Here is a 12,088-nt window from a genome sequence, read left to right on the forward strand (position 1 = left end):
AAGAAAACTCGTCCTTGAATTTTCGCTGCACATATTGATAAGAACATATCTTATAATGTTCTCATGTTGTTTTCTCTACTATAACCTTTGTAATTGCAATTAATGATTTACCTTTAATTTTCAAATAACTCAATCCATTTTTATTGTTTCTCTTCTTCGATTATACACTTACTTTTGGACCGTTGAAAATTCATATCATGCTTGATTAACTTAGCCTTATATCTTTTCCAACTCTTACAACTCTATCAACTATACTATTACAGCTAATCAATAGCAACTGTTCAATCTAGGGCACAAGCCCTAATCTACCAATCATATACATCCAACATTTATAAATCCATATATTGTTACTCATTATATAGACAGAAAAATCCAATCCTTACTTCTCATATCATAACTTAATTGATTTCTTTTCTTATTCTCTAATTGCTTTGCCACATAAACCAAACTTTTACTCATTTCTTAATCCTTGTCTGTACTACAATACACATGATCTTTTCATATTACCTTATGCACTTTTCTTATTTCTATATCAAACCTATAATCGATACTTCTATATAACGCTTGTCATATCTGATTCTGTAAACTCTATCATTTCCTTCCCTTATTCCATTACTTTCCACAAATCAAAATATCCTTATAACATCGGTCATATCTTTTCTTTAATACTCCCTTACTCTTTTCATTTACCCTACACTTTCTATCAATTATTAACTTCCCTTAAACATAAGAATCCTTATCTCTTCCACTACATCACATTCATATTATCAAATATACAACTGTATCCAGATCCACTTCATCTTTGGTTATCTTATCCTGACAATATCTTAAAATCTTATAATTCCAATACATTTTTCACCACGTAATCTTGTTAGCCAATGCTAACTCTTTCCATCTAAAATACAAACCCTTATCATATCCACACTCTTGCTTATACACAGTACTATCTCTTTGTTTCAAATTCATAACTCTGGTTTCATTCATCTTATAAACTTGTCACTGATGCACTTATTCTTGAACTCTTTTACAAATTCTAACCACATCATTAGATCCTTTAACTTTCTTATGGTGACATTTATTCACCATATTCTATCTTATCCACGAAATAAAAAAAATGCTCCACCTCACTTTTCCGATTCAAAACTGTAAAGACCTTCTATCACTATTTAGATATGATTTCAACTTTTCGAAATCAACCTTTAATCTCACAAGGCACTTCTTGAGGTGTCCGCTCTTCATCCTGCCTAGCCAGGGCCGATGAATTGCTACCATCATCAGGTTCACCTCTCACTTTTCTTTGGAAATTCTCATAATCAAATTTCTACTATATCCTACTAATCTTATTCTATTAGCAATACAACATGCTTCTTACACTATCAGATCAGAAATTTTCCACTTTAAGTTGGCATGTAAACTTTTCAAAACTCATTTAACTTCGGTTTAAGCCTAGAATTGGCTAAACCTTATCTCTGATACCATTAAATGTAATACCCCCAACCCGTATCCTACCGGGATCCAAGTCCGAGGTGTCACATTGACTTTTCAAAACTTCGTTCTTTACAAATTCACAAAATATTAAATTTATCATTTAAGAAAATGAGTACATTACATTAATAAATATAATCAAATTGTTTTCTAAAACCGATCAGAGCATATTCAATTAAAAACTTGTAACTACATTCCAACTAAATTCTATAAACAAAATACATATATTCAATATATTTCTGATATGATCCTCGTAAGGAAGATGATGACCTATCTTGCTCCTCCTTATTTCCCTTCTCGCTTTCCAAACCTACGTGTGAAACATTCATACGCTAAGTCAATGACTTAGTGACACATATAAAACATGTAATGTAACTTTACTCATATCAATGCATAAACAATTAATACTTTCATATCATACAAAAGCATATATCATTTCATATAACCAAAAACACATATACATATATCATTAACACGTTTATCAGTTCTTATATTATTATTACTAATTCCTTTTATCATATGATCCTGAACTTATCATTTATACATGTCATATAACACAATACCATTTCACAAAAGAACACACATATTATCATAACAAGTTATTCATCTTTAAAGCCCATGTATACTTCTAAGAACATATGGTATGGGAGTACAATAAGGTTACACATTATGATGTCACCATAGCTCGTATAACTCCCACTAGGGGAACTGTAAATTTGTCCCGAATGACCACTATGTCCGAAGGACCACTCCTTAAGAATCATATACATAATACAATTGACCAAATAAGTGTACCGAAGTACCACATATATGTTCCACATAATTACATATATATCCCGAAAGATCATGTAGAACCCTCGACTCTTGGCATGCCAACTATACCCCTAGCTCTCATAACACATAACATGGGCAATTTAATTATGTTATCACAATTTCACATATTCATATCATATAAACATATAAGCTCATGGCTTCTTATCACATATATCATGTAATACTCTTATAGAGTCTCATATCCTCTTCTTATGTATTTCATATCACATGTTCTTACTTTCATATGTCCACACAGATCATGTCAATGAATCACTTATGTTCACATATCACATTGTCACTTTTCATAGAACACTTCTTGTATTCCTATAAACATATATTATTTTCACATATCTCTTGTCATATGTCTTATCTCATACACATATATTCAAATATATTTGTCCTCATATTATTCATATCATACAAAAGCATATCATTTATCACACATACATACATTCACATAGACCACATGTACATATGCATTTAATATCTAGACATATGTTTTTATTCCTATACATCTAATATTATAACACTACATGCTTATGTTTCCATATCCATATAACTCACAATCGGAATTAGACTTATCACAAGTCTTAATTCCCTTACGTAACCAAATCTTAAAATCATGTACTCATCTGGTCTCAATGAGCACTAACAAGCTCTTGTTCTTTCTTGCGAATATTACTCTGCCGACCTATCTGAACTTTGCTTTTGATATATATCTACACAATCATGTATTGATACATATCAGTATTCTAATTGGCATACCCTAATCTTTCATTTCTTAGACTAAAAGAAAGATCTATTTCCATTTTCCCTTTGCAGTGTATCGGTACCTACTTTAGGGTATCGGTACATCCCTTTACTGGTGTATTGGTACACTGCTTATGTATCGGTACACAAATTACATTAAACAATTTTGTTTCAAGGGGTATCGATACACTCCTTAAGGTATCTGTACCCTTTGAATATTTTCTTGAATTTTACTATTGAGGTATCGGTACCTATTGAATGGGTACCGATACCCCTTGCCCAGAAATCACCTTTTTGAACCCGAAATTTACTTTATTTCAGCTCAAATGCTTCATATTTCATCCCTTACATATTCCTAACTCATATATACATGCTTAAACCCATTAATACTCATTTATCACCTCTTAAAAACTTAAAATCCTATCATCCATATGTAATTTAAGAATTTCACCAACTTTACAACATGTTTTAAATCCGTTTCTAACACTTCATATCTCTTAATTCAATCAATGACAAGTCAAATTTAGCTTCAAATTCTACTTATCAACTCTTTTCCAAAATTTCACTTAAAAACTCCTAATCTTTAATTTTTCATAACTCCTTCATCTTTTGATTTTAAAACCACTTATGTTTTCCTTAAGCTTAATTAATACTCAAAGAACAAAACCCAACTTAAAATCCAAGAAATAACCAACTAAATCTTAATTCACCTTTGTAGCAAGAGCAAATGGGAAGAAGAAGAAATGAAGAAGAATAAGCTTCCAGACATATCTCCCAAATCCCACGTGATCATCCTTTAATAAAGGAGATAAAATATCCTTAATACTGAAAAGACCATAATAACCTTCATTCTTTCCATTCTTGCTATTTAATTCACTACAAAATTATTCCTATTTAAGTCCCTGTACTTTTCAATCTTTCAAAATCAAACCTCAAAGTTTCAAAACATCTATTTTAGTCACTAGCCTGAATTTGGAATATTACATCCCTAAACTATTAGAAGTTGCAAAAAGATCCTCTAACTATAGAGCATTGCTTTGTTGAGTCCCCCGACTATTAAAATCTACAAAATAATAATTTGATTATTCATATGTTCTAAACTCGTATTTTCAATTAAAAATTTCATAGTGGTATGAGCTATAGGTAAATCTGTTTACTGAGATATGATAAAGTCTGATCCCAAAACTGTTTGAGTAGTATTTTGTGGATTGATTCTTGTTTACATTATGTCGTCAAGTCAATGGTTAAAAGCAACTACAATGCTAGTAGTCATCATTAAAATATGGTTTTATCTCATCTCAATCAGTAAGTTAACATCCAACTCAGACATATGTTAATTTTTTAATAGGAAATGACGAGTTTGAAATATTTGAATAGTCAGGTGATCATTGTGTAACTTTTAATAGTCGAGGGACTCAACAAAACATCATCCTATAATTGATGGATCATTTTGTAACTTTTAATAGTCGAGAGACTCAACAAAATATTGTCCTTCAATCAAAGAATTATTTTATAACTTTTAATAATCAATGAATTCAATAAAATATTATCATATAGTCGGGAGATAATTTATTTACTTTATCCTAGCTTTAATGTAGTAAAAGAAGCGAGTAGGTTGAGAAAAGGTAGTAAATTTAAAAAGTGTAGATTATATCAAAGGTCACTAAGTTAAAATATATATTACTTTATTAAAATACTACTATAAATAAATCATTTCATCATTAAAATAGAAACGAGTGTTTAGTATAAATTTTAATCTCAAAACTTATACATTCTATTAATTTTATATAAATTTGAGATAATTCAATAAATTTAATTTCTCATATTTAAAATTTCCATCAATTTAATAATTTATATGATATAATTAAAACCAAGCGAGATCATCATATCAAAGCAGTAATTAAACAACAACATTACCATAAAGTAACAACAAAATACTATTAAACTATTATTATACTAGAAAAAAGTGACATGAAAGTAATATAACATTTCAAGGAGAATACCAAATAATTTAAGAGAAAAATAAAGATTAAAATATTTTTTAAATATAGTATGATTAAATGTATTGATTTATTCCATATTAGAACCAAATTAATATATATTAATGACTATAATTGAATAAAAACTTTATACCTAGAGATGGCAAGTATCAGGTTGAGTTGAGTTTTTAGTCATTCCGATCCTACCAAAAAAATATATACACTCCACTCGAACCCAACCTGACCCAAAAAACATTATAAGCCATTGTTCAAGTTGGGTCGAATCTGATCATAATCCACTGATTTTAGGTTTAATCGTCATCCTTAATTTAATTATATAACAATAAAAATTATTATTAAACTATTATTAGACCAAAACGTAATACTAAACTTGTAAAAGTTTTAAATATAAATAATTAAATTTATTGATTTATTTCATTTTTGAGCTAAATTAATAAACAATATAAGTTTAAAGGACTATAACTGATATTATATTAGATCAATCCATTATTTCATTTGATTAGAGAAATATCTATTTAGATGAGCGAAAAGATGAATCTTCCTAGAGACAGTTCGAATAACAATATTGTTCAAGAAGAACAAAGGGCTACCAAGAAAATAAAGAATCGGGAGATAGAGAACGAAAAGAATGAACCAGCTCAACCAGCAGAGAACATGCAAGCAGAATAAGAGATTCAAGGTGATACAGACGAAAACGAAGAGCATCCCAAGATTCTTGGGAAAACTTCCTATGCCGCTATGGCAGCTAGTGGGTCGACTATGAAAAAAAAACCCCTGTCAAGATGCCTGAAGAAGAGATAGTATTCCAATAAGGAGATGTCATCATGGACAATACTAGAGATTATCCAAAAATCAGTTTCTCTAACCGATTTGATGAATTGATAGATAGTAATATGAAGCAAGTTATTATTACTAGATTGATGGGGAAGAAGATAGGATATAAAGCACTTATAAATAGAATTTATGCGCTATGGAATCCGATGGGTAATTTCAACTTGATAATGATTACTTCTTAGTGAAATTCAAAAATCTTGAGGATTATACAAGGGTTCTTACCAATCAACCATGGATGATTTATGGGCCTACCATACAGATATTACAATACTATGCTGATCAAGACAATTGCTAATGCTATTGGAAGAGTTATCAAAATTGATTATATTACCAAAGTTGGGGAGAGAGGAAAATTTGCCAGAATTACAGTAGTAATTGATCTGAACAAACCTCTTATATCGTGTGTGGGAATTGATAATTTCGTTCAAAAGGTTGAATACGAAGGGTTGCAACAAATTTGTTTTAAATGTGGTACCTATGGTCATGCAAAAAAACTTACAAAACCAACGAAGAAGAAATCCTATGGAAGTTACAAGCATTAGCCAAGCAATTGGTGAACAATCGACTGTAGAGAATAAAAAAACCCTTTTGGTCCTTAGAGGGTTGTGAAACCAAGAGCAAGAAATGGTAAATATAAAAAAACAAAGAAGTGAAACGAATACCAACCCAGGGCTCCAGATTTGCTCAGCTCCAAGAGAAAACATTGGAGGAAGATCCCAAGAATAATAATGATGAAAGTCAACATATGAATAGGGGAGCTGACAGTAACATCCCAAAAATGGGTTAGTGACCAAATTATAAGACTTTAAGATTTAGTAACCAAATTAGATAAATTGAAAAGTTTAGAGACTTAATTGGAAAATTGTTTGTGCATGATTGTATAGCAAAGAAATGAATAAATAGAAGGGCAAAAAGGTCTTTTAATAAGTAAATGAATTAAAAATTCATTTTGGGTGTTTTATATACATGTGGGAATAAAGTATTAGTGAAGAAAAAAATATCCAGAGAATTCTTTTGTTCTTCATCCTTCATTTCTTCTTCACGTGAGCTCCTTAGTTAATATGAGGAATTCTTTAGTTGGTAAATTCTTGCACTTTAGTTATGGTTTTGATTCTTAAAGTATTAGGAAAGCTTAAGGAAAGTTTAAAGTGCTTTCAAAATCAAATATGAATGAGTTATGAGAGATTGAAGATAAGAAGTTTTAAGTGAAATTTTGAGAAAGAGTTATTAAATGGAATTTTTAAGTTGAATTTGACTTGTCATCAGTTAGAATAAGAAGTATAAAGTGTTAGAAATGAAATTAGAACATGTTGAAAATTTAGTAAGATTCTTAGTTTCCAAAGTTAGGGTGAGATATTGATGATGTTGATGAGTTATTATGAAATAGGATGGTTTATGGATGCATAGATGAGGTTTTGGGTGAAAAAGAAGAGTAAAGGAAAGAATTTAGTAAGTTATTGGTATATTTTCGGGATGTAGAAGTGTAATTTGGGCTTGTGGTATCGATAGTGGATGAACAGTACAGATACTATGAAGCATTAAAAGATGATATTTGTGTATAGATATCGATACTGTATGAACAATATCGATACTATTATGCAAACGAAGACAATTTCTTCATAGGGTATCGATATCGAAGTGGTAGTATCTGTACCATGAGTATCGATATTAATATGGAGATAACGGTACCATTTTTAGAAGTGAAATTCCAGAATAAAGAATAGGTATTGATACTGAAGTAGAGTATCGATACCACTATAGAGAAGTATCGATATTGTACCTTGAGTACCGATACTAGTCAAATAGAAATAAAGAATCAAGTGTCTTTTCGAGATTCAACTTTTATGATTGATTACTAGTGATTCAAATTATGATATTTATAAGTATTTTATATTCGTGTAGATATCAAGCGAAAGCAAAGTCCGGACAAGTCAACAAAGTAAGAGTTACCAAAAGAGCTAGTTAAAAGATTGGTGTTGACTAGTGAGGCCAAGGTGAGTGTATACTATGAGATATATAGTGTTTATGGAAATAAAACTTGTGATAAGTCTATTTCCTATATGGATTTCATGATTGCATAAATACATTCATGTGATTGATATGATCAGTATGAATACATGGGTACATGCATAAGTTATATGTGATGATATGTGATTTTGTATGTGTATAATATATATATATATAGGAACATAAGAGAACAAATATAAGCTTTATGAAATGATGTAACACCCATGACCCGTATCCTACCTGGATACGAATCTGAGGTGTCACATTGACTATTCATAAAATATACGAATAATAAATAAGAACAAGTTTAATTTCTTGGTCAAAATAAAAAGATATAAACCTTAATTTAAATAAGGAACTCATTTCGCATTCATATTTACATAAAACTTTGATAATATATAGAAATACAAAATATATGAGTTTACAAAATAGATCAAAGCATTTCCAAATTAAATGCGTAATACATGCCAACAATTACAATATTACAAAACACCTACATTTAATTTGTTCTGATCTGATCTTCAAAGGTGTACGCTATCCACGCTAAACTTCACTATTCTGCTTTCTTCAAACCTACGCGTGAGAAAATTACACGCTAAGTTGATGACTTAGTGAGACAAATACTAATAGTGCTAACTTAGTAAACAAATTCTTATTTGTTTTTATCAAAAATGTTTTACTAGAACTTTAATTATTTTCCATATCAAAAAGTATACTTATGAATAGTATTAATTTGTATATCTTTGTTCCAAATGCCCAAGGTATACTACTGAAAACGCTAGGTATTTGAGTACATTGAGGTTGTGCACTAATGTTGTCACCACGGCTCGTAATTTAAACCGAAGTGTCACATAATTGTCCCGAAGGACCACATAGGTTGCACCAAAGTGCCACATAGGTTTGCATCGAAGTGCCACATATTTTTCCAAAGGACTACATAATTGTCCCGAAGGACCACATAAAACCCTCGACTCTTGGCATGCCATTTATACCTCTAATCCTCATACATATACTTTGGGCTATTAATCACATAATTATGTTCAATCATTATTCGAAGTGTTTCTTATTCAAATAGTATCTCTCTCATAGAGTCTTTTCACATTCACTTGTACAAAGTTCACATTTCCATAATCATATAATCATAAAACATAGCTCGTATAATATAAATTGAATAAAACATTGCAATATAATAATAAAGAAATTATAAAGTTTTCGATCGAAAACACTGAGGTTGGCTTATCACAAGCCTTCCTCAATTCTGTTATAAACTGAGAAGTTACACTCACCTTTGCCTCACTGAAGTTCTAAGCTGAAATCCTTAATCCTTTCGAATTGGTACTTAAAATGTCGAGCTGACCGAAAGACGGTTACGTTCACTCACTACACAAAATAATCAAAAATCAATATCGTTCTTTGAATCATTCATATCCAATCAGAATAACTTGTGACGTAAGATACTCTACATTTCCGTTTTATGCCTAGAAGTATCGTTACCATCTATACAGTACTGATACTACCCTTCATGGATATCGATACCTCCTCAAGGTACCGATACTGATTTGGCATTATGTAATCGTATCTTAAAAATGGTATCGATACCATCCCCCTGGTATCGATACTACCCTCACAATATCGATACATTCTTCAACTGGTATTGATACTACCCTTAAGAAATACACAGATTATCCCTTGAAGTATCGGTACTGTTCTAACGGTACCGATACTCGAAGCCCATAATTGCCATTTCTACTTTGAAAATCACCCAAAAATCCTCTCAAATCTCTTATATCATCCTTCACTAATCCTATAAACTAAACTTCTTTCATTCAAACCAACTTGTCATCAATTACTACTTTTAAACGTACCAAATTTCACCCACAAATCTTATCCCTAAAATTATACCATGTTTACAACCAAGCTCTTAATCATTTATAATAATCCTAACCCTTTACTTAGCTCATTGACAAGTCAAATATCTTATTAAAACTTCAAATACTACTCCATATCAAAATTTCATCTAAAAACCCATTTTACAAATCCATGTCTAATTCACTCCTCTTGATGTTTTAATACTATATAAGCTTTCCTTAAGCTTATACAACACCCCAAATTCCATAACCAAACCAAAATTAAAGGAAAACTTTTAACTTTGAAATTCTTACCTTTGTATAGAGAGGTGCACGGCAAGATGAAAAAGAAAAGAAAGAAAACCTTTCAGAACTCCACTCCACGTGTTTAACCCCTAAATAAAGGAAATAATTATCCTTTATCAATAAAAAATTATATTACCCTCTCCAATATATCAAAATTTCCATCAATCCCTACAAAGAAATTCCACCATAAATCCTTAAATTTATCAAATTATTCTAATTCAATCACCGAATTTAAAATTATTACATTTTAACCACTGACCGATAATTGGGATGTTACATATGATCTATGTGATCACATGTACATGTGATATATGCTACTAGCCATGATCTATGCGACTCCTGGATTATATGAAATAAGAGCATAAATGATATTCATGGTAAATCCCATAGTTTGTGAGATAGGAGCTAAGGGTATAATTGACATGCCAAGAGTCCAGGGTTCGGGACATATATGTGATCCTTCAGGATATATGTTTGGTCCTTTAGAACATATATGTTGTCTTATGGGACAATTCTACGTGGTCTTTCAGGACATTCTATGTGGCACTTCGGTGCATTTTCTACGAGACACCTCGGTGTATTTTATACGAGCTGTGGTGACAACATTTGTGCACAACCTCAATGCACTCACATATCTTTAGTTCTCCGTAATGTACCATGGGCTATTAAAATATATAAAATGAACTAATATTTCATGATGTGTTATGTTTTTTTATATGCCTGATCATATATGTTTTTGTGATGTGAAATATGAATATCTTTGTAAAGTGATAAAAGTATGTCATTTGCATGTTCATTTTATTATTCATATATTTATGCCTCACTAAGTAGATGACTTAGCGTGTGAGTGTTTCACACGTAGGATCAAAGAAGTTAGAACGATACGAGTAGGCAACTGGACATCATAACTCCTTCAGATATCAGATCAAAAACAACTTAAACAGTAGGTTCTTTTTGTTATATTAACCAGTGTTGGCATATAATTAGAGGTTTAAGTGCTCTGATCAGTTTGTAAACTTTTTGTATTAAATTCTTGTAAATTATTCAGTTTATTTAATATGAGTTTAAATTTTCCACTATTTTGTATATGTACATTGATTTGAAAAGTCAATGTGACACCTCAGACTCGTATCCGGGTCGGGTATGGGTTAGGGTGTTACATTTAATGATATCAGAGTTATGGTTTAGCCGATTCTAGGCATAAACCGAGGTCAAAAGTGTTTTAAAAAGTTTACATGCCAATAGAATAGTGAATACCTCTGATCTGATATAGTAATGAGTATGCTTTCTTGCTAATAGAGTTATATAATTATGTATTATTAGATGTCTGATCGTGAAAACTCCCAAAGTGAAGAGGAAGATTATAGGCATTAGGGTAGTAGCAATTCATCTGCTCTGGCCAGGCAAGATGAAGAGAAGACACCTCATAGAGTGCATGTACAAGACCAATATATGTTCTTTAGGACTTTGGACGCTATTCTGACGTGTTTCTAGCCTCCTGCTCTGTCAACTCATAGAATGAATACGGTGAAAGAGTTAAAAGGATTGGGAGCTCTCGAATTTAATGGTGAATTCGAGGAAGGTCTGTTACGGTGGATCTCTAGCTTAATGATGTGAAGATCATGTTAGATAGTCTACACTGCTCAGAAGTTGAGAAATTAGATGGGGCAGTTTTTTTGTAAAGGGGATAAGCAAGAATATGCTAGACGAATGTCACAATGAGAATGACAAGTGACCAAGTGACATGGTCATTGTTCTTAGAAGAGTTCAAGCACAAGTATATTGGAGATCAGTTTATAAGGCAAATGAAGTAAGATTTTATAAGCTTGAAGCACCATATATAATATGAGTGTGAGTTTAATAAATGGTGTAATTGTACTGCTAAGCTTATTCCAACGAAAAATATGTTTGTGAATGGTTTTTTGAGGGCTTGCGCCCTAGAATAAAGGAAATGCTAATCGTTTTAAATTTTCCTCGTTCCAAAAGGTGGTCAACCGTGCTAAAGCTCTTGAGAGAGCTCATAATGAAAGGTTTAGAGAACAAAGA

The sequence above is a fragment of the Hibiscus syriacus genome, unplaced genomic scaffold, assembly GCF_006381635.1.
Source record: "Hibiscus syriacus cultivar Baekdansim isolate YM2019G1 unplaced genomic scaffold, ASM638163v2 tig00116971_pilon, whole genome shotgun sequence".
NCBI classification, from domain to species: Eukaryota; Viridiplantae; Streptophyta; class Magnoliopsida; order Malvales; family Malvaceae; genus Hibiscus; species Hibiscus syriacus.